The 22,987-nt window shown below is 35.6% G+C and overlaps 1 long non-coding RNA gene across 1 annotated transcript in view; it reads left to right on the top strand.

The window, feature by feature from the left end:
* The window catches only part of LOC117063647, a 76,646-nt gene that overhangs the window by 30,283 nt on the left and 23,376 nt on the right, over positions 1–22,987 (top strand). The window contains exon 2 of the long non-coding RNA XR_004429023.1: positions 3,358–3,559. This is a non-coding gene — a long non-coding RNA (uncharacterized LOC117063647). The remainder of the gene's footprint in view (positions 1–3,357; positions 3,560–22,987) is intronic.

Here is a 22,987-nt window from a genome sequence, read left to right as displayed (position 1 = left end):
AGGATGAGTTTGCATCCTTTGTAGGGACATGGATGCAGCTGGAAACCATCATTCTTAGCAAACTGTCACAAGAAGAGAAAACCAAACACTGCATGTTCTCACTCATAGGTGGGAACTGAACAATGAGATGACTTGGACTCAGGAAGGGGAACATCACACACTGGGGCCTATCATGGCGAGGGGGAAGCGAGGAGGGATTGCATTGGGAGTTATACCTGATATAAATGATGAATTGATGGGTGCTGACGAGTTGATGGGTGCAGCACACCAACATGGCACAAGTATACATATGTAACAAACCTGCACATTTATGCACATGTACCCTAGAACTTACAGTATAATTAAAAATAAATAAATAAATAAATAAAATAAATATTGACAATCTGTGATGATCTGTTTTTCTATCACCTAATGAAATACAGTTTTCTATCTGTGGAGTTTGCCTCAAAATTGGAATTGCTAAACATTTATGATAATATTACAGATGTCATTGTCTAAAAATATGTAGATATGAAAATTTTATCACAAAATTTGATTGTATACATTTCCTTCAAACTGATTTTTTCAATATTTTTAGTAGTAATTTTAGCCAGATTAAATTAGAACACAATATAAATTACTCTTTATGTATTTAAAATATTTCACCAGATATTTCATGCATTTCTATGTCCCATTTTATTCGAATCAATAATAATATAATGTATTGTCAATTTTCTCCCTACATTGAATATATTTCTCTGCAGTTTTCTCCAGAGGGATTTGAAGAGACAAGATGCTATGAAATTACCTCTCCCATGCCCTCCTCAGTACTAAGGCTGAGGTACCTGTCTACATCAAAAGATGATTAGTACAAATCAGATGACTTAGCCAGGTGATTCTTTACACTATCCCTTATTATGAGTTGTATTGTCCTTTTCCCCAAATTCATATATTGAGTTTCTAACATTCAACTTCTCATTTAAAGATAAGATTTTTTAAAAGGTGATTAAAGTAAAATGAGGTCACTGATGTGGGCCTAATCCAATAGAACTGGTATTCTTAGAATAAAAAAAGATTATGACACAAACAGAAGAAAGACCATGTAAAGGCACAAGGAGAAGACAGCCATTTACAAGCCAAGAAGAGAGGTCTCTGAAGAAACCAACCCTGCTGACACCTTGCTCTTGGACTTCTGGCCTCTAGATCTATGAAGAAGTAAATTTTTGTTGTTCAAGCAACCTGAATTGGTTTACTTTCAAATGGCAGCCCCAGCAAACTGATAGGTCCGCAGAGTTCTTTTTCTTTCCACAATGTAAAAATTTTAAATTCATTTTTTCAGAAAGCATTACTTCCACCTCAATTTTGAGTTCCAATAAACAAAACTTAAAACATCAAATGGTGATAAACAGTATAAACTTGCATCTAATACATGATAAACTAATATTAGCAATAACTTTTTTTTTTATTATACTTTAAGTTCTAGGGTACATGTGAACAACGTGCAGGTTTGTTACGTGTGTATACATGTGCTATGTTGGTGCGCTGCACCCATCAACTCATCAGCACCCATCAACTCGTCATTTACATCAGATATAATTCCCAATGCCATCCCTCCCCCCTCCCCCCTCCCCACAATACGCCCTGGTGTGTGATGTTCCCCTTCCCGTCCAGTGGCTCAATCAGCGCGCGGTACTTATAAGCAATAACTTTTATTAGCTGGGCCAATGGCTTACTCTTTCTTCACCATTAAAGTGTCCCTACTATATCTTCTTTTCTCCTGTTTTCTTCAAAGCCAGACAAACTGGTTCCACTTTCCAGCAAAACAGTGGGTCCATCTGTCAGTAGAGTACAAAAAAAACCAGAAAATCCCATACCTCTGACTGTATTAATCCATAGCTACATGCAATTTTCACAGTCAATCTCAGTGTGCACATGTAACAACTCACATCTCACTTGCACTTATATCTATAAATCATGGTGTCAGGGGAAGCAGGCACGAGTAAACCAAAACAGATGAAGATATGTACTCACACACAAATTAACATTCAAAAATAACTTTTTGATTACATAGTTCATAATTTGTAAAATTCTTTACTCAGTTTTGATTGTAAAACATAGGGATATCTCAAATAAATTGAGATCTCTAATTAAATTTCTTAAGTCAGTATTTTAAAATACATTATATTAACTGTATAGGAAGTAAAATAGAAGTATTTAATATTTATTCATTCATTCTCCTATTAATTTGTCATATTTTCAAAACAAAATTATTGAGCACCTAATCTCTGCTTTGCATTAGTAAACAAAAATAGTTAAGTCAAGGAATTATCATTGGGTTGGTCTTAGAGAAAAGCAAAAGAAGTGTAGTCCTTGGTCAGGTAACTCTCTGATGTAAAATGTATTTTCTGCCTGTGTGTTTATCACTCTGTCTGTGTGTGTATTTCCCTAACTGATTGTAGCCATAACATTAGGTAACATGTATAAAATGCTTAGGAAAGTTCCTGGCACAAATTAAGTATTTGATAAACTAAGACGGTTAACTCATTAGCATATATAAATTCCACTTTCTACATCCATGAGAAAAAGAAAAATATATTTATTTGATACGGGTGTTGTCGGGATTGAATGAGATAATGTATGTAGCCCAAATTTTATATATACAGTTTAATTAATACTAACCCCACCCCCTAAAAAACTGCATATGATATGAGCATAGGATGATTTCCACAAATTATGTTAACATTAACTGAAAAATTATTCATTTAATTCTCCTTTGCACTTGATAAACTCTGAAGTCTCAAGTATACTTTGAATATAAACAACACTGATTTATCAAGCTTTCTGATTATCCTATGGGATGAGATCTCTATCTAATCCTTTAGAAAAGTGAAACTTTGAAAAAGTGTCTAGTTAGTGGTTAAATGGTATTTTGACAAGACAAATTATTTCTTTTTTTGAGGTAAATTTTAATGCTGAATCAGTAGATTTATTGCACTGATTTTTTATGAGTAAAATTATTACATTCAAACTCATGCACAGAGTATTGTACTGAATGATATTCTGCAGTAAGACCTGTCATGAATATTGCTGAGAGACACAGAGTATAAATCCTACTTGAAACTTAAATTATAAAACTCTCAAGGATCTTCTCAAATGGCATTCAATAAATCCATGCTATGTCATTGGAAGGGAAATATTTCTAAAGTATATTACACTGATTGTCACTGTTAAATACTTTTTTGTTTGTGTGTATGTGCAAGGGTTGCTTTAAAACTAATTTCAGAATAAATGAAAACCAGCACAAAGAAGGCTAATCATGAAATTACTTTTACCTTAAAAGTTTTCATAGTTTTTTTTTTCTTTATTTTTTCTCTCAAGTTGGCTGACTACGGATGTTGGATGCTAGCTCTCCTCAGAAAGATCAAAGTTACAGGCGAATGACCATGATTTAAATGGAAATCTGAGGGAATGGAGCAAGGACCTGTTGGAACATCCATGGGAACAACCTGGGGCACAAAAAAAGGAAAGCAGCAAGAGACTGGCAAAGATTGTCTCCCTAGAAACCTGGACCATGAAAAGGGTAAGTCATGGCTTCTCTTGTCTCCTCACCTGTGTGACAATCTGATCTTCTCCAAAGTGTTGAGGAGCCCCTCTGCCCTCACAATCCAGACAAGGTTGTTAGTGGTGATGGGACCTTGCTAAGGACAATAAATTGAGTCGTCAGTTCGTGCAGGTTATACCCATAATCCCCTGAGACACAAATTGAAATGGCAGGTGCCACACTGGTTGTACATGTACTGTAGGCCACTCTTCTCCCCAAGGGACTTCAGCCCTTAGGTTGCCACATCACCAGATACCTCACAAACATAGCCCATGATCTGCTCTGACTTTGACAACCATATGGTGCCAGCAGATCCCTGAGGAGCTGTGGGTTCCTTAAAGATCTAGCCCTCATTGTGGGCTGCCTTTAGGGAAGAGGGGAGCACAGCCCTCCAATCTGCCCTTGGGACAAAGGAAACATGGACATGGAGTCAATTGATGAAGGGGGTGGAATTGACTGCTGGAAATAGAAAATGAGAAAGAGGTTATCTCCTGTTGCCCCCATCCACTGTTGCAGACACAACAGTGTGAAGGGTTGGACCCATCTCCTTCTCATTACAAAAGGCAGTACTATCCTGACCATAAAGGGCAGACAAATCACAGAGCTGTCTGTCTGCTCTGGACTGGGGGAAGAGGCTTAGCCCTGAAACCTATTTTGTAGTAGCCACCAGAAGGGAATTTCTTTGGTTCTTCGTCACAGATAGGAGGCAAAGGACAATGATTATTTGAACTAAAGGTCACAAACCCTGCAGCAGGGCCCTATATGAAAGCAGAGCATGTTCCTTCTTGCCCAGGATAAGCAGCTAGTGCAGTGCCTCAAACCTGCCCCCAAGATCTCAGCATACCCCAATATGCTGATTCCCTCCTTCTCCTATTAGGGTAGGTTTCTCCCTTCATTAACAGGGTCCTGGAGAGTGGGTGGCTTTTACTCTTAAGTGACACCTACTGCATGGAATACTGAACTGTACCACCAATAAAAATCTGCTGTCAGAAGGGCCCAGTGCTGGTAAATGAGATAAGCTTTATGAGATCTGTGCAGTCTCAGCCCTGTAGAAGATAGTGCATCAGCTTATACGTCCAATACATCACTACAACAAGCAGCATGTGAGAAAACCACAACAGAGAGGTTATCTACAACCAAGAAACCTATATAGAGACATGGCCCCCTGAAAGCACCCAAAAATGAAGCCAAATAATCATACGTAATACACACCACAGTCATATCCTCAAGGGAAAAAAGAATAAAATGTAGAAAATTCCATTCAAATGATAGCAAATAAAAAAAAAAAGCAACTGTTGCTTCAGGTGAGAAGGAATCAGTGTGAGGACACTAGCAGAACAAAAAACCTGAGTGTTGACACCTCTGAAGGAAGACACCAATTCTTCAGCAAAGGATCCTAACAAAAATGAAAATTCTAAAATGAGAGATAAAGAATCCAATAGGAAGTGCAATGAGATTCAAGAAAAAATTGAAAATCAAAGCAAAGAATCCAGAAAAATGATTCAGGATATAAAAGACGAGATTGCTATATTTAATGGAAAAACAAGTAGAAATTCTGGAATTGAAAAATTTACTAAAGAAATTTCAAAATATAGTTGGAAGCTTTATTAATAGACTAGACCAACCAGAAGAAAAATTTTCAGAGTTTGGAGATCAGTTTTTTGAATTAACCTAGTCAGACAAAAATAAAGAAAAAAATTGTTTTTAATTAAACTAAGCTATAGAGAAATATGGGATTACCTAAGTTGACCAAAGCTATGACCAAAGCTTATAAAGCATTCTTGAGAGAGAAGAAAAAGTGAGCAAATTGAAAAAAACTATATTTGAGAGAATAATTCAGGAAAATTGCCCTAGTCTTCCCAGAAAGGTAGACACCCAGATACAAGAAATTTAGAGAACACTTGTAAGATAATGTACAAGAAAAACTTCACCAAGACATATGATCATCTGACTATTCAAAGTCAACACTAAAGAAAAAATCTTAAAGGCAGCTAGATAAAAGGGTCAAATCACCTATAAAGGTACACCCATCAAGCTAACAGTGGATTTCCCAGCAGAAACCTTACATACCAAAAGAGATTGTGAGCCTACTTTTATACTCCTTAAAAATATAATGCCAACCAAAATTTCATATCCTGCCAAACTAAGCTTAATAAATAAATGAGTAATCAAGTCATTGCCATACAAGGAAATGCTAAGGGCAATTGTCACAACTAGACTGGCGCTACAAAAAATGCTCAGAGTAGTTCTAAATATGGAAATGAAAAGATGAACTTGCTACAACAAAAGCACTCATAAATACAAAGTACACATATCCTATAAAACAAATACACTATTGAGACTACAAAGCAACTACCTAAAAACACTATGACAGGAACAAAACTTCACGTGTCAATATTAACTTTGAATGTAAATGGCCTAAATGCTCCACTTAAAAGATACAGACTGGCAAATTGGATAAAAATAAAAACCCAACCATCTGCTGCCCTCAAAGGACCCCTAATGAATAATGACACCCACAAGCTCAAAGTAAGAGAAAAATATGTTATGCAAATGGAAAACCAAAAAGACCAGGCATTTTTATTTTTTACTGTATAAAACAGACTTTAAATCTACAACAGTAAAACAAAACACAACAAATCAAAGAAGGGTATTATATAATGATAGAAGGGTTAATTCAGCAAGAACATAAAACTATCTTAAATATATACACAACCATCACCGGAGCACACAGATTTATTTATTTTTTTTTTTATTTTTATTTTTTTTTTTCTATGAAGAAGGTCCTATTAGTATCCTCATCTTACATATGAGGTAAGTAAGATTCAGAGGCTCACTGGATTGCACAAGATTAGACAGCCAGTAAGCTCTTCAAATGCAGGTTTTTATTTTTTATTTTTATTTTTTTATTTTTTATTTTTATTATACTTTAAGTTCTAGGGTACATGTGCATGACGTTTATATCATGTATAACTCCCCAATGCAATCCCTCCCTCCTCCCCCCTCCCCATGATAGGCCCCAGTGTGTGATGTTCCCCTTCCCCAGTCCAAGTGATCTCATTGTTCAGTTCCCACCTATGAGTGAGAACATGCGGTGTTTGGTTTTCTCTTCTTGTGATAGTTTGCTAAGAATGATGGTTTCCAGCTGCATCCATGTCCCTACAAAGGACGCAAACTCATCCTTTTTGATGGCTGCATAGTATTCCATGGTGTATATGTGCCACATTTTCTTAATCCAGTCTGTCACAGATGGACAATTGGGTTGATTCCAAGTCTTTGCTATTGTGAATAGTGCCGCAATAAACAAACGTGTGCATGTGTCTTTGTAGTAGAGTAATTTATAATCCTTTGGGTATATACCCAGTAGTGGGATGGCTGGGTCATATGGTACATCTAGTTCTAGATCCTTGAGGAATCGCCATACTGTTTTCCATAATGGTTGAACTAGTTTACAATCCCACCAACAGTGTAAAAGTGTTCCTATTTCTCCACATCCTCTCCAACACCTGTTGTTTCCTGACTTCTTAATGATTGCCATTCTAACTGGTGTGAGATGGTATCTCATTGTGGTTTTGATTTGCATTTCTCTGATGGCCAGTGATGATGAGCATTTTTTCATGTGTCTGTTGGCTGTATGGATGTCTTCTTTTGAGAAATGTCTGTTCATATCCTTTCCCCACTTTTTGATGGGGTTGTTTGCTTTTTTCTTGTATATTGTTTGAGTTCTTGGTAGATTCTGGATATTAGCCCTTTGTCAGATGAGTAGGTTGCAAAAATTTTTTCCCATTCTGTAGGTTGCCTGTTCACTCTGATGGTAGTTTCTTTGGCTGTGCAAAAGCTCTTTAGTTTAATTAGATCCCATGTGTCAATTTTTGCTTTTGCTGCCGTTGCTTTTGGTGTTTTAGACATGAAGTCCTTGCCCATGCCTATGTCCTGAATGGTACTACCTAGATTTTCTTCTAGGGTTTTTATGGTATTAGGTCTAACATTTAAGTCTCTAATCCATCTTGAATTAATTTTCGTATAAGGGGTAAGGAAAGGATCCAGTTTCAGCTTTCTACTTATGGCTAGCCAATTTTCCCAGCACCATTTATTAAATAGGGAATCCTTTCCCCATTTCTTGTTTCTCTCAGGTTTGTCAAAGATCAGATGGCTGTAGATGTGTGGTATTATTTCTGAGGACTCTGTTCTGTTCCATTGGTCTATATCTCTGTTGTGGTACCAGTACCATGCTGTTTTGGTTACTGTAGCCTTGTAGTATAGTTTGAAGTCAGGTAGCGTGACGCCTCCAGCTTTGTCCTTTTGACTTAGGATTGTCTTGGCAATGCAGGCTCTTTTTTGGTTCCATATGAACTTTAAAGCCGTTTTTTCCAATTCTGTGAAGAAAGTCATTGGTAGCTTGATGGGGATGGCATTGAATCTATAAATCACCTTGGGCAGTATGGCCATTTTCACGATATTGATTCTTCCTATCCATGAGCATGGTATGTTCTTCCATTTGTTTGTGTCCTCTTTGATTTCACTGAGCAGGCACACAGATTTATTAAAGAACCACTACTAGACCTAAGAAAAAGTGATAGATAGCTATATACTATAGTGTGGGAATTCAACACCCCAGTGACAACACTAAACAGATCATTGAAGTAGAAAACTAACAAAGAAACTCTGGAGATAAATTAAACTCTTGACCAAATTGACCTAATATATAGCTATAGAACATTCCACTCACCAACTGCAGAATATACATTTTTCTCATCTATGCATGAAACATTCTCCAAAATTGACCATCTACTTGGTCACAAAGCAAGTCTCAATAAATTCAAAAGAATCAAAATCATATCGAATATTTTCTTAGACAACAGTGTGGAAAAGTAGAAATCAATACAAAGAGGAACTCTCAAAACTACACAAGGACATGGAAAATAAACAGGTTGCTCCTGACTGATTTTTGGGTGAATAACAAAATTGGGCAGAAATCAGAAAAAAAATTTGAAACAAATGAAAATATATACACAGCATAGACACAGTAACCTCCAGGATACAGCAAAAGCAATGTTAAGAGGAATGTGTATAGTGCTAAATGTCTATATTAAGAAGCTGGAAAGATCTCACATTAACACACAAAAAGGTAACATTGCACTTCAAGGAACTAGAGAAACAAGAACAAACCAAAGCCCAAAGGTAGCATAGGAAAATAAATAACAAAGATCAGGGCAGAACTTAATGAAATGGGACCAAATAAATCATACGATATATCATCAAAATGTAAAGTTGGTTTTTTGAAAAGGTAGATGGAATTGGGTGTTCTGAAAGATGAGATGTAGTCAGCCAACAAGAAGACTTGGAGAAGAATCTCTCAGGTAGAGGGAAAACAAATGTAAAAGTCCTGAGGTGGGCATTCATGAGCAACTATGAAGGAAGAAACAGGAACCAGCATGCCTAAGAAGAAACAAAATTGATGGACCACTGCCTAGATTAATGAAGAACAAAAGAGAGAATATTTTAATAAGCTCCACCAGAAATGATACCCATGATGTTACAACTGATACCACAGACATATATGTAAGACTATCATTGAACACTATGTTCACTAACTAGAAAACCGGGAGAGAAAGGATAAATTGCTAGATACCACCTCCCACGATTGAATCAGGAAGAAATTTAAATCCTGAACATAACAATAATGAGCTATGAAGTTGAGTCAGTAATAACAAATCTACTCACTAAAAGAGCCCTGTATTGGATGGACTCATACCTGACTTCTACCAGCTATGCAAGAAAGGTTTAGTACCCATCTTACTGCAAGGGTTCAAAAAAATTGACAAAGAGAGACTTCCTGATACCAAAAATCTGGCAAGGATCCAAGAAAAAAAAGAGGAAACCTCAGGCAGAAATCCCACATGAACAACCTCCAAAAATTTTCAACAAAATACTAGCAAACTGAATCCAGCAGCACTTCAAAAACATAATTCATCATAATCAAATGTGTTTTATTCTGGGGTTGCAGGGGTGTTTTAATACAGATTAATAAATCTGATTCATCACTAAACAGAATTAAAAACAAAACCATATGATTATCTTAATAGACACAGAAAAAGCATTTAATAAAATCCAACATCCTTTCATGATACAAACCTTCAATAAACTAGGCATTGAAGAAATATAACTCAAAATAATAAAAGCCATACATGACAAACCCACAGCCAGTATCACATTTAATGGGAAAATGTCAAAAGCATTTTCTCTAAGAATTGGAACAAGACAAAAATGTCCAGTCTCACCACTCCTGTTCAACATAGTACTGGAAGTATTAACCAGAGCAATCAGGCAAGAGGTAAAAATAAAAGGCATCCAAATTGGAAGCGAGGAAGTCAAATTATCTCTGTTTACTGATTACTAGATCTACCTAGAAAACTTTACAAATTCTTCCAAAAGCCTCCCAGACCTGATGAATAATTTCAGTAAACTTTCAGAAAACAAAATTAATGCACAGAAATCAGCTGTATTTATATATACCAAAAATGCTCAAGCTGAGAACCAAATCAAGAATACAATCCCATTTAAAGAGCCACAATAAAAATTCCAAGCAATTCATTTAACCAAGGAGGTGAAAAACCTCTACATGGAAAACTACAAACAGTGATTTAAAAAATTGTAAATGACACAGACAAATGGAAAAACATCCCATGCTCATGGATAGGAAGAATCAATATTATTAAAATAAATATATTGTTCAAAACAATCTAAAAATTCAAATCTATTACTATCTAATTCCAATGCCATTGTCATTTCCAAATTAATACTGAACACAGATGCATAACTGCCCTTCTTAATCTGAATCATTTACCAGTAATACTGTCATTCCTTTTACTTTCCCCTTATGCATTTTTTAAGCTTTAAATAAGACAAATTAATCCTGCTTTCCCTAAAAGCCATTATATGCAATATACTCGTGTATTTAGAATGATTATCCCGAGGAATTCCACCTGTTTTGTCTGCTAGTGACATTTTAAAACTCACTCTGAGTGTATCTTCTTGAGATTCTTTTACCCACCACAATTATTTCTCCACTCACTTGATTAAAAAAAAATAGAGAAAGTTAAGGGCTTAATATATTACAGCCTTAACATATGTAATATATGACATTACTTAATATATTACAGGCTTCATATATGAATGCACTCCCACTACTGGATTCCTACCTCTTACTTTGTCATCTGTGCCCTTAGTATTTTGTGCAGACCCATGAAACTGTACTCTTTATTATCAGCACCAGACTTTTAATTGCCAAAAGGCAGATAGTCTAATTTGCTTGTTCCACAGCATATTAGTCCATTTTCATGCCTCTGATAATGACATACCTGAGACTGGGAAGAAAAAGAGATTTAATGAACATACAGTTCCACATGGCTGGGGAGTCCTCATATGGTGGAAGGCAAGGAGGAGCAAGTCACGTCTTACATGGATGGTAGCAGGCAAAGAGAGAGAACTTGTGCAGATCTCATGAGACTTACTCACTATCATAAGAAAGACCTGCCCCGATGATTCAATTACCTCCCACTGGGTCCCTCCCAGTACATGTGGGAATTGTGGGAATCACAATTCAAGATGAGATTTTTGTGGAGATACAGCCAAACTATATCACTCAGTGTAACACAAAAGAAAATGAATAAGTACAGAAGAAAATAAATGGCAAAATGTATAAAGGGAAAATGCTATGCTAATAATCTATCTATATCAACTTCATTGAATTAAATTTCTATGGAATAAATTATCTTTCCTAAGTACACAGCTTAGTGAGATTGACAAATGTGTGCAGTCAAGTTATCATGACCACAATCAAGATTTAGAATATTTTCATCATCTTAAAAACTTCCCTCATGCCCCTTTGTCATCAATATCTGTAGCCTCTTTTGATCCCAAATGCTACTTTGTTTAACGTGATTATAGTTTGGTCTTTTCTAGGATTTCATATTAAGGAGAATATACAGTATATCATCTTTTGGGGCTTGGCTTATTTTACTTAGCACAATGTTTTTGAGATTCATCTATGTTGTGGTGTGTCTTAGTAGTTTGTTTCATTTAACTGTTTAGTAGTGTTCCTTTGTATGGATATATCAAAGTTTACTTATCTACTCACCAGTTTTAGACAATTATGAATAATACTGCTCTGAAATAAAGACCAGTCTTTGTGTGGGCATATATTTTTATTTCTCCTGAGTAGATAACTAGGAGGGAAACTGGTGGTTGTATGTTAAGTATGCATTTACCTTAAAAAAACTATCAAACCAAAAAACATACAAATAGCCAAAAGGTATATTAAAAGATGCTAAACATCACCAATCATTAGAGAAATGCAACTCAAAACCACCCTGAGATATCTCCTCACATGTTTTAGCATAACTGTTATCAAAGACACAAAAGATAACAAGTGTTGGGAATGTGGAGAAAATGGTACGATGGTATACTTGTGCTTCAGTGTTAGTGGATATATATTCATAATTATATCCTCCTGCTGAATTGACCCCTTTATCATTTTATAGTGACCTATTTGTCTCTTCTTATACTTTTTATCTTGAGATTTATTTTGTCTAAAATAAGCATAGCTACTCCTACTACTTTTTTTTTTCCATTGGCATGGAATGGTTCTCAATTTTTTTTTTATTTTCAGTCTATGCTTGTCTTTATAGCTGAAGTGTGGTCATTGTAAGCAACAGATCACTTGGTCTTGTTCTGTGTGTAATTTTTTTTTTTTTCATTCGGCCACTCAATGTCTTTTGATTTGATAATTTAGTCCATTTTTACTAATCGTTATTATTGATAAGTAGGGACTTACTCCTGCCATTTTGTTACTTGTTTTCTGGTTGTTTTGTAATCTTCTCTCCCTCCCTCCCTCCCTCCTTCCCTCCCTTCCTTCCTTCCTTCCTTCCTGTCTTCCTTTTATGTTTGTATTTTTTCTTTCCTGTCTTCCTTTTAGTGAAGGCATTTTTCTCTGCTGGTGTGTTTTAACTTCTGACTTTTTATTTTTGGTGTATCTATTGCATGTTTTTAGATTTGAAACTTGCACTTATCTTATAGCCCATTATTTTAAAATGATGCCAACTTAATAGTGATTGCACAAACAAATTACCATGTAAGCAAAGAGAAAACTAATAAAACCTCTACACTTTAAGTTTGTCTCCTCATTTTTTATATTTTTGTTGTTTTTATTTATATCTTACTATGCTGTCTATGCATTGGAAATTGTAGTTATTATTTTTAATCAATTCATCTTTTCATCTTTCTGCTTAAGATAGGAGTAATTTAAATACCACATTTACATTTTTAGAATATTCTGTGTTTTCTGTGTACTCACTATTCACAGATAGTTTTGCACCTTCAGAAGATTTCTTATTGCTCTTTCACCTCTTTTTCTCCAGATTGAAGAAGTCTCTTTAGCATTTTTTTGTAGTACAGATCTGGTGTTGATCAAATCTCTTAGCTTTTATTTGTTTGGGAAAGTGTTTATTTCACCTTCACATTTTAAGGATATTTTTCCCAGATACACAAATTCTAGGGTAAAAGTTTTTTCCTTCAGAATTTTATGTCATTTTTCTCTCTCCTGGCCTGTAAGGTTTTCACTGAAAAGTCTGCTGTAAGTTGTATCGAAGCCCCATTTTATGTTATTTGCTTCTTTTCCCTTGCTGCTTTGAGGATCCATCCTTCAGCCTTTGGGGATTTGATTATTAAATGCCTTCAATTAGTTTTCTTTGTGTTACATTTGCTAGGTGTTCTTTAACCTTGTTGGACTTGAACACTGTTATTTTTCTCTAGGTTTGAGAAGTTCTCTGTTACGTCCCTTTGAATATAAGTTTTAGCCCTTGCTGTCTACCTCCTCTTTAAGGCCAATAACTCTTAAATTTGCCCCTTTGAGGCCATTTTCTAGATCTTCCAGGTGTGCTTTATTCCGTTGTATTACTTTTTGTTTTATCTTCTCGGACTGTGTATTTTCGTATGGTTTATCTTCAAGCTCACTTATTTCTTCTACTTGATCAATTCTCCTGTTAAGAGAATCTGATACATTCTTCAGCATGTCAGTTGCATTTTCTTTCTTTTTTAAGTTTCTTTTCTGTTTGAGAAATTGTCTTACTGTCTCACTCAGGCTGGAGTGCAGTGGCATGATCATGGCTTATTGCAGCCTCTACCTCTCAGGCTCAAGTGATCCTCCTAGCTCAGCCTCCCAAGAAGCTGGGACTACAGGCATGTACTACCAGGGCCTGGCTAATTTCTTCTTTTCTTTTTCTTTTTCTTTTTTTCTTTTTATTTTTTTGTAGAGATAGAGCTTCACCATGTTACCCAGGTTGTTCTTAAACTGCTGTGCTCAAGCAATTCACCTGCCTTGGGCTCCAAAGTGTTGGAATTACAGGCATGAGACACTGTGTCTGGCCGTCAACTGCATTTTCAACTCCAGAATTTTTGTTTGGTTCTTTCTAATTATTTCAATCTCTATAAAATGTTTCTAATAGAATTCTGAATTACTTCTCTGTGTTATCTTGAATTTCTTTAAAGTTCCTCAGCACACCTATTTTGAATTCTCTCTCTGAAAGGTCACACATTTCTGCTTCTCCAAGATTGGCCCCTGGTACCTTATTTATTTCATTTGGTGAGGTCATGTTTTCCTGGATAGTCTTGATGCTTGTGGATGTTTGTTGGTATGTAGGCATTGAAAAGCTAGGTATTTATTTTAGTCTTTGCAGTCTGGGCTTGTAGGCTTCCCAGGTATTTGAAGGCACTTGGGGGTTGTGATCTCAGTTTTTGGTCACTGCAGCCTTACCTGCATTAGGGGATACCCCACAGTAGGTAATGCTGTGGTTCTTGCAGATTGTAGAGGTACTGCCTTGGTGGTCTTGGATAAGATCCAGAAGAATTCCCTTGATTACCAGACAGAGACTCTTTTTCTCTTTCCTACTTTCTCCCAAACAGTTTCTGTGAGCTGAGCTTCCTGGAGATGGGGGAGGGTTGACACAACCACCTCAGTGGTCAGCACCACTGGAACTGCACTCTGTCAGACCTGAAGCCCGCACAGAACTGAATCTCACACCAAGCCCACTGTAACTACTACCTGGCCACTGCCTATGTTTGCTTAAGGTCCTAGGGCTATATAATCAGCAGGCTCTATCATCAGCCAGTCTTATTCCTTTCTCTTGAAGAGAAGGGACTATAGGCAGGTTCAGAGATGCCGTCTGGGAGCAAGCGCCTGGGGTCAGAAACCTAAGAAATCTACCTGGTATTCTATTCTAGTGCATCTGAGCCAGCACCAAAACCACAAGACAAAGTCCTTCCCACTCTTCCCTCTCCTTTCCCCAGGCAGAGGAGGGTTTTCCATGTCCAACCACCACAGGCCGTTGTGGAGGCCTGCCAGGGTACTGCTAATATTCACATAAGGCCCAAAGACTCTTCAGTCAGCTTGTAGTCAGGAAGTGATAAATCCCGCTAGGACTGGGTTCTTCCCTTCAGGGCAGTGGGTTCCCTTCTGGCCGATGGTGTATCTAGAAATACTCTCCAAAGCTAGGGCCTGGGGTGTGGACTTCGCAGCTCTGCTTTGTGCCCTATTCTAGTGTGGCTGAGCTGCTCTTCAAGTTGCAAGACAAAAATCCTCCTTAATTTTATTTCACCTTTCCTCAAGCAGAAGGAAGGAGTCTCCTTTGCAGCTGTGAGCTGTGGTGCCTTGGGTTGAGGAAGGGGTGGCACAAGCACTCCCTTGACCACCCTTGCTGTGTCTCACTAGGTCATGTGACTCCCAAGTCCGCAGGCTCCAAGCACAACACAGCACTAGGACATGCCTAGGAGTTGCAGTCCGTGTCTCCTAGACTCCCTTTCAAGTTTATTTTAGGGCCCCAGACTAATTTAGCCCATGGTGGCAGGCATTGCTGATATTTAACTTCTGACTACTGGGATAAGCAATTCCCCTCTGGATAGGGCTGTTCTAAATGTTCCCTCCATGGGCATCAGCTGAGTTCTGCCCAGTGTTGGCAGCACTGTATTCCCATGCAAAGTCCCACAAGTGCACAGAATTTCTGTCAGCACCATGTGGTCACTACCAAGGGATGGGGAAAGGGTGATGTCAGCAATTCAAGACTGTCTTTCCTACCCTTTTCAGTACCTCTTTAAGCAATATGAAGTTACACCCAGGTACTGTGATTGCTTACCTGATTTTTGGTTCTCATGAAAGTATATTTTTGTGTAGATAGATGTTAAATTTGGTGTTCTTGTGGGGAGGAAAATTGATGGAGGCTTCTATTCAGCCATTGCATTAGTCTGTTCCCACACTGCTATAAAGACATATCTGAGACTAAGTAATTTATAAAGAAAAGAGGTTTAACTGACTCACAGTTCTGCATGGCTGGGGAGGCCTTAGGAAGCTTATAATCGTGGTGGAAGGTGAAGGGGAAACAAGGCAAGTCTTACATGGCATAGGAAAGAGAGAGCGAAGGGGGAAGTACTACACTTTTAAAGTATCAGATCTTGTCAGAACTCACTATCATGAGAATGGCAATGGAGAAATCTGCCCTCGTGATCTAATCACCACCCACCCTGCCCTTCCTATAACACATGGGGATTACAATTTGAGATGAGATTTGGATGGGGGCACAGGGCCAAACCATATCAACCATCTTACTCTGCCTCTTGCCTCCACTTCTTAGTTTTCAAATGTGTTCTCTGTGTTTTCTGAAGCCACATTATCTGGTTTTCTTTCTGATCTGCTGGCCCCTTCTTAGTCTTCTTTAATGTGTTTTGTTCTTTTTTGTGAATTACAGTGTTGGGGTATCCTTAACTTCAGTCTTAATCTCTGCCTCTCTATCCACATTCCTTCACTATCGGAAAATAGCTTAGTTTTTCATAACATTTGTACATTAACAACTCACACATTTCAGCAGCCAGGTCTGACTCATAATTTAAGTGGAAGATATTTTTAGCAGTCTCTTGATACCACCACTTAAATAACCACTCTGTATCTCAAACTTTACATATTCAAAGAAAAATTTTGGTTTCTACCCTTGTAACGCTGTTATTTTCCCAACGTTGTCCCCCCAATAATTACATAATACTTTACTACATATGAGATCAAAAATTTATTAATTATCCCTGATATTTTTTCACCTTCACCTCTCTCACAGATTGAATTCATTAGCAATTTCTTGCAGCTTAAAATCCAGAAAACATGCTAAATTCATGTACTTCTCTTCATTTCATGCTACTGTCCTTGTTTATATCATTTCCAAAGTACTTCACCTGCTACATAAACTATTTCAGTGCCTTCTGACAGATCTTACTGTTCCCACTTCCACCATCCTGATCTATTCTTCATTCAGAGACATCATTATCTTCTAAAGTATCATAATTATTGCATAATTACCCCCAATTAATTTGAGAAACTTCAAAGAAAAAATGACTTGAATCATGAATTATTTTCCTATTTAATTTTTCCATTCCAATGAATCTCAACAAGAAAAGTCAGTAATAAAATACTTGTCCTATGCTAGGTAATCTCAAAAATTAATTTTAATAATATCAAGTTGATGCATTCCTATCACAAAAGACGATAAGGAAATATTTGGAAATTCATATTCTCTTAAGCTATTTTATTAAGTATAGCATATAATGTTATTTTCTTTTGATTTGTGATGACAATGTTTGAACACTAGAAATCATGATTCAGTTGAAAATTTTCTTTTCAATAAATACTTATCCATGTATTGCACAAAGTGTTATAGCATGACGTTGGCAGAAATCCCTTGGAAACATATCAGAGATATATCTCACTTTTCCAAAGATAAAACAATTACATAAAACAATTGTTTTTATTTTAATGGTATGGTTTATTAGAGTTAGAATTTTTATATTACCATGGTGTGAAAATGTTGTTTTTACTCTATCCAAAACGTCAGAGTGGTTCATGAAATTGAATCAATAATGTGTGAACTGTGACAGCTATGGAAAGCTAGTTCTTGGGCTACTCAGGACCGTTCTTCTGTCCTTTCAAAAAGGTAAACTACTTCATTGTAGACGCCAGGTTTTTATCAAAGTTCTTTGCTCCATTTATAACTTTAGCAGAATTATATTTAAAAGAGTATTTTGCCTGAATCTTACCTTCATCCCTAGAAAAATCAGCACATGGGTGCTCATGTACTCTACCTGTTTTTTAGAGATAATAAATGTGAGGTGCAACAATTTGCACCTAATATTAGAAAGCACACTCCAGACCACTGGACCACAGCATCTTCATGGATGTAAAAGAACTTGACTCTTCACAGGTTTTCATCTCCTCTCTGGGAAACATTTGCCTAAACAGAGCCTCCAGGATACTTGTTACTTCCAGCCCAATATAATTACAATTAGTAAAATATCACCAATTCAATAGTACAATATTCTGTGGAATGCAAGATAATAATGCGCCCAACAGCCTAATTTATGGTAAAGAGCAGGAGAATAAATATTGTCCTGGGGCAATACAGAGAGTATGCATTGTCCTGTAAAGACAAACAGATTTTTATTGTTTTTATTGATGGGGACTGAAGAGAATACATGGGCTAGATCAATAACAATATTACAAATGATAAAGGCTATGTTGATCTGCTCCAGTAAACACACAACATCCAGCATGGTGGTTTAGGATTATCATAGCCCATTGTCATCTGCCACAATCCATCTGGTTTTCAAAAGGGAGGCGAGACAACCTATTTTTTAAGTCTTTTAATAAGTTAACTTGCATTAACTTCTTCAACTTTTTCCAGAATGTGATTTTTTTTGAAAAAATTGCTATTTATTCTAGTGGTACAGTCCTTCTTGGAACCATTAAAATTAGGCTGCTTTGTAGCCCTGCTTTGTAGTCCTGGGCTAAATTTCAGTGCAGTCTTTTCTGTGGCTGTAAGAGACAATATATTACAGTCTGCCTAAAATCCATGGATAAGAACTACTGACTTTTCACAGTATGAAATGAGTTGCCCAGTGGCTTTTCTAAGCCTATATTGTCATTTTGCAAAAATTTCAATGTCATTTCAATTGTCATTACGTTTTGATTCAAAATTACTGACTTCACAGTATGAAATAAGTTGCCCAATGGCTTTTTCATTTTGCAAAAATTTCAATGTCGTTTACAGAAGCCAGCGATCTCCAAAATCCGTATAATTATCATTGCCGTCATACAAGTCAACTGCAACAACCACTGCTCTTTTCAACACCTCAGCTTCTGCCTGCACCCTCTGCCAATTAAACATGTTAAAGCCTCGGTAGTTTTATTGCCACTTTATGACAGAGATTATCACCATCTCACCTCTAAAAGCCAATGGTGTCCATATTACTATCAGTCCGTTGAATTATTCTGCTCCCAAGTCCTATTGAAAGTAACTATTGCTTAAGGCGAATTTATTAACAACTGTCCTAACTGGTGTTCTTAGAAAGAAAAACGTATTTTCTCCTAAACCCATTGTCCAAAACTTACTCCTTTGAAGCGCTAACTGTGCATCAGGGTGCTGAACAGAACCAGGGAATTTTAGAGTTTAGGAGGCAGAAGATATGACATGTGCAAGGCAAAGAACTGTGGGGTTTATACACATAGGTGGAGATCACCTAGAGTTGAAATATATATCAGTTACTGAAGTGAAAACAAAATTGCTGAGGATCTCATGGACAGAAGCCAAGAGATCTAAGGTGACCCATTCAAAGTTTTCTGATACATATACTACTCAACAGATTTTAAAATCTCAATCAATCACGATCAAGATAAGTGAAAAGAAATATACATCTGGAAATAGTGAAGTAAAAAAGCAAAACACAGATAAAAAAGAAAAGATCAGAAAGACACCCTGAGAGATAAGGCTGACTACCATAGAAGGAACAGCCACTAAAAGGACAATTCAATTTCATGGCAGCATAAAATGTTAAATGAGAATGAAATCCCATCTTCAATATTTTTAGAGGAATGAAATGCCCAGCTTTAATTTTAGACATATAAAAGATCTTTTAAGAATGAAAATACTTTTAGATCAAGCTTAGGGTATTTGCATTATGGTATCTTCAAAAAGGAAATTCTAAGAGATGCTATTTCAGAACACAGAAATATTTTTAAATGGAAGATTTTAGATAGAATAGAAATAGAGAGAACAAAAATATAGATGTGTTCAAGAATCCAAAGAAATATTGAAGGTAAAATAAAGTTAGATTGTCATATGTAAACTGAAAAGCAAAACTAAAATATAAAGCAACAATAGCGTATCAGAAGGGGTTGAAAGACAATTTCCTTGTATTATTATATAAAGACAAAAGTCCTTCTACTATTTTACAGATATTGATTGGTTTTAGGCCTTACTAAGTTAATTATTTATACTGTAGTTCTTGAGATAACCATTCAAACTAGAAATGTTCATTATTCCAAACCAGGAGGAGAAAAATATTAAAATAAAATAAAATTAGTTCACAAGAATGAAAAGAAAAGAAGAAACGGGAAAATAGAACACATAAATGAGTTAATAGGTATAAACTCAAATATGTTAAAAAATGATAATTATCAGTAACACAACTAGTATTTCTAGCAAGCTTATATTATATATACTCTTCTTCCAAGCAGGGCTTAGATGCTCCCTTTGGAGACTGATACTAAATTTCATGTGTAAGTCACATTTAAAACTCAATTGTTTTCCAGTGTTACATAGCAAAATCACTTTTGCCAGCAAACACTTTCAGTTCTTTCATCTACAGCTGCCTTTCAGTTATATCCACGAAAAAATATACATCTTTAAAAGTGTTTGCCAAACTTGTGTATTGAAAATCACACTATACTTTAAATTCAGCATTGTTATTAGACAAAAATAACACACATCTGGATGTGCAAGAACTGGAAGTTAAGCATGCATTTAGTTCAATGGTCTAAATAATAATTTTATCACATACTTGGAATAAAGTAATCTTATACTATCTGAAGGAAGAGCAAACTGGTAATATCTTCTAGAATGTGATCAGAAAATATGTATAAAAGCGTTTAAAATGTTCATGCCCTTTGACTTTGCAATCCTTTTATTAGGATTCTACCCCAGTATGATAGAGTTACAAACAAACATTTGTAAAGAATACTATATTATAATATTCAAGAAGCTTTGAAAACTAATCATTCATAAATATCTCACACAAGTTGTATTACATAAGCACCATTAAAATCATGTAAAATTATATCACATTTTAAAAATATGTAATTATTTAAGTTATAAAACATGCTCCAGTGAAGCACCCAGATATATAAAGCAAATATTTTTAGAGCTAAAGAGAGAGATAGGCCCCAATACACTATTTATTGGAGACTTCAACACTCCATTTTCAGCTATGGAAAGATCTTCCAGACACAAAATCAACAAAGAAACATTGGACTTAATCTGCATTATAGGCCAAATGGATCTAATAGGCATTTAAAGAATATTTCATCCAATAGCTACAGAGTATACAATGTTTTCCTCATCACATGTATCATCCCTAAGTATGGGTGTTAATATGTTAGGTCATGAAACAAGTCTTAAAACATTCAGAAAAACAGAAATAGCATCAAGCATCTTCCATTCCCCAATGGAATAAAACTAGAAATTAATTACAAGATGAATTTTGGAAACCATAAAAATACATGGAAATCAAACAATATGCTTCTGAATAATCAGTGGGTCAATGAAGAAACCAAGAAAAAATTGAAAAAATTTATTACAACAAATAATAATGAAAACATACTAAAACCTTTGAATTTCTGTAGTTTCTGTTCTAATGTGATACGGCAAAAGCAATACTAAGAGGAAAGTTTATAGCTGTAAATGTCTACATCAAAAAAGAGAAAAAGCATCAAATAAACAATCTAATGATGCATCTTAAAGAACTACAAAAGCAACAACAAACCAGCCCAAAATTAGTAGAAGAAAAGAAATAATAGAGATCAGAGCAGAAATAAATGAATTTGAGATGAAGAAGACAATGCAAAAGATCAATGACATAAAAAGTTGCTCTTTTGAAAAGATAAACAAAACTGAAAAACCTTTAGCTAGACTAAGAAAAAAAGAGAGAAAATACAAAGAAATAAAATTAGAAATGAAAGAGGAGACATTACAACTGATACTACAGGAAATCAAAGGATCATTGTGGCTACTCTTAGTAACTATATGTCAATAAATTGGAAAATCTAGAAGAAATGGACAGATTCTTAGATACATACTACCTAGAAAGATTGAACCAGGAAGAATTTGAAAACCTGAATAGACCAGTAACAAGTAATGAGATGGAAGCTGTAATAAAAATTCTGCTATTAAAGAAAACCCTGGGATCTGATGTCTTCACTGCTGAATTCTAGCAAACAAAGAACTAATACCAATCCTACTCAAGTTATTCTGAAAGATAGAGGAGGAGGAAATACTTACAAACTCATGCTACGAGGCCAGTATTACCCTGCTACCAAAAGCAGACAAAGGCACATCGTAAAAAAGAAAACTACAGGAAAATATCTCTGATGAATATTGATGTAAAAATCTTCAACAAAATATTAACAAAGTAAATTCAATAATGCATTACAAAGATCATTTATCATGACCAAGTGGGATTTTCCCTGGAATACAAACATGGTTCAACATACACAAATCAATTAATATTCTACATCATATAAACAGAATGAATGATAAAAATCATGCAATCATTTCAGTTGATGCCAAAAAAGCATCTAATAAAATTCAGCATTTTCTTCCTAGTAGAAGAAAAGATCAGAGTATGATAAAAAATCCTTAAAAAATTCGGTATAAGAGGAGCATATGTCAAAATAATAAAAGCCATATATAACAGATCAACAACTAGTATTATGCTGAATGAGGAAAAATCGAGAGCCTTTCACCTAAGATCTGGAAAACAACAAGGATGCCCACTTTCCCCACTGTTATTTCACATAGTACTGGAAGTTCTAGCTAGAGCAGTCAGACGAAAGAAAGAAAGAAAGGACATCCAAAGTGGATGGAAGACATCAAATTATCCTTGTTTGCAGATGATATAATCTTATATTTGAAAAAACCTAAAGACTCCATACAAAATCTGTTAGAACTGAAAAACAAATGCAATAAAGTTGTAGAATGCAAAATTAGCATGCAATAATTCAGAAATTCTATATGCCAATAGTGAGCAATTTGAAAAAAGAAATAAGAAAGTAATTCTATTTATAATAACCACAAATAAAATTTAATATCTAGGAATTAATTTAATCAAACACATAAAAACTTTCTATAATGAAAACTATAAAACACTGATGAAATAAATTGAAAAGGATTCCCCAAAACTGATAAATTTTATATGTTCATGGATTGGAATAATCAATATTATTAAAATGTCCATACTACTCAAAGCAATCTACAGATTCAA

Source organism: Trachypithecus francoisi, unplaced genomic scaffold (assembly GCF_009764315.1).
Source record: "Trachypithecus francoisi isolate TF-2019V2 unplaced genomic scaffold, Tfra_2.0 Lachesis_group18, whole genome shotgun sequence".
Classification (NCBI taxonomy): Eukaryota; Metazoa; Chordata; class Mammalia; order Primates; family Cercopithecidae; genus Trachypithecus; species Trachypithecus francoisi.
Note: the sequence above shows the minus strand (reverse complement) of the source record. Positions and strands in the feature narration are given on the sequence as shown.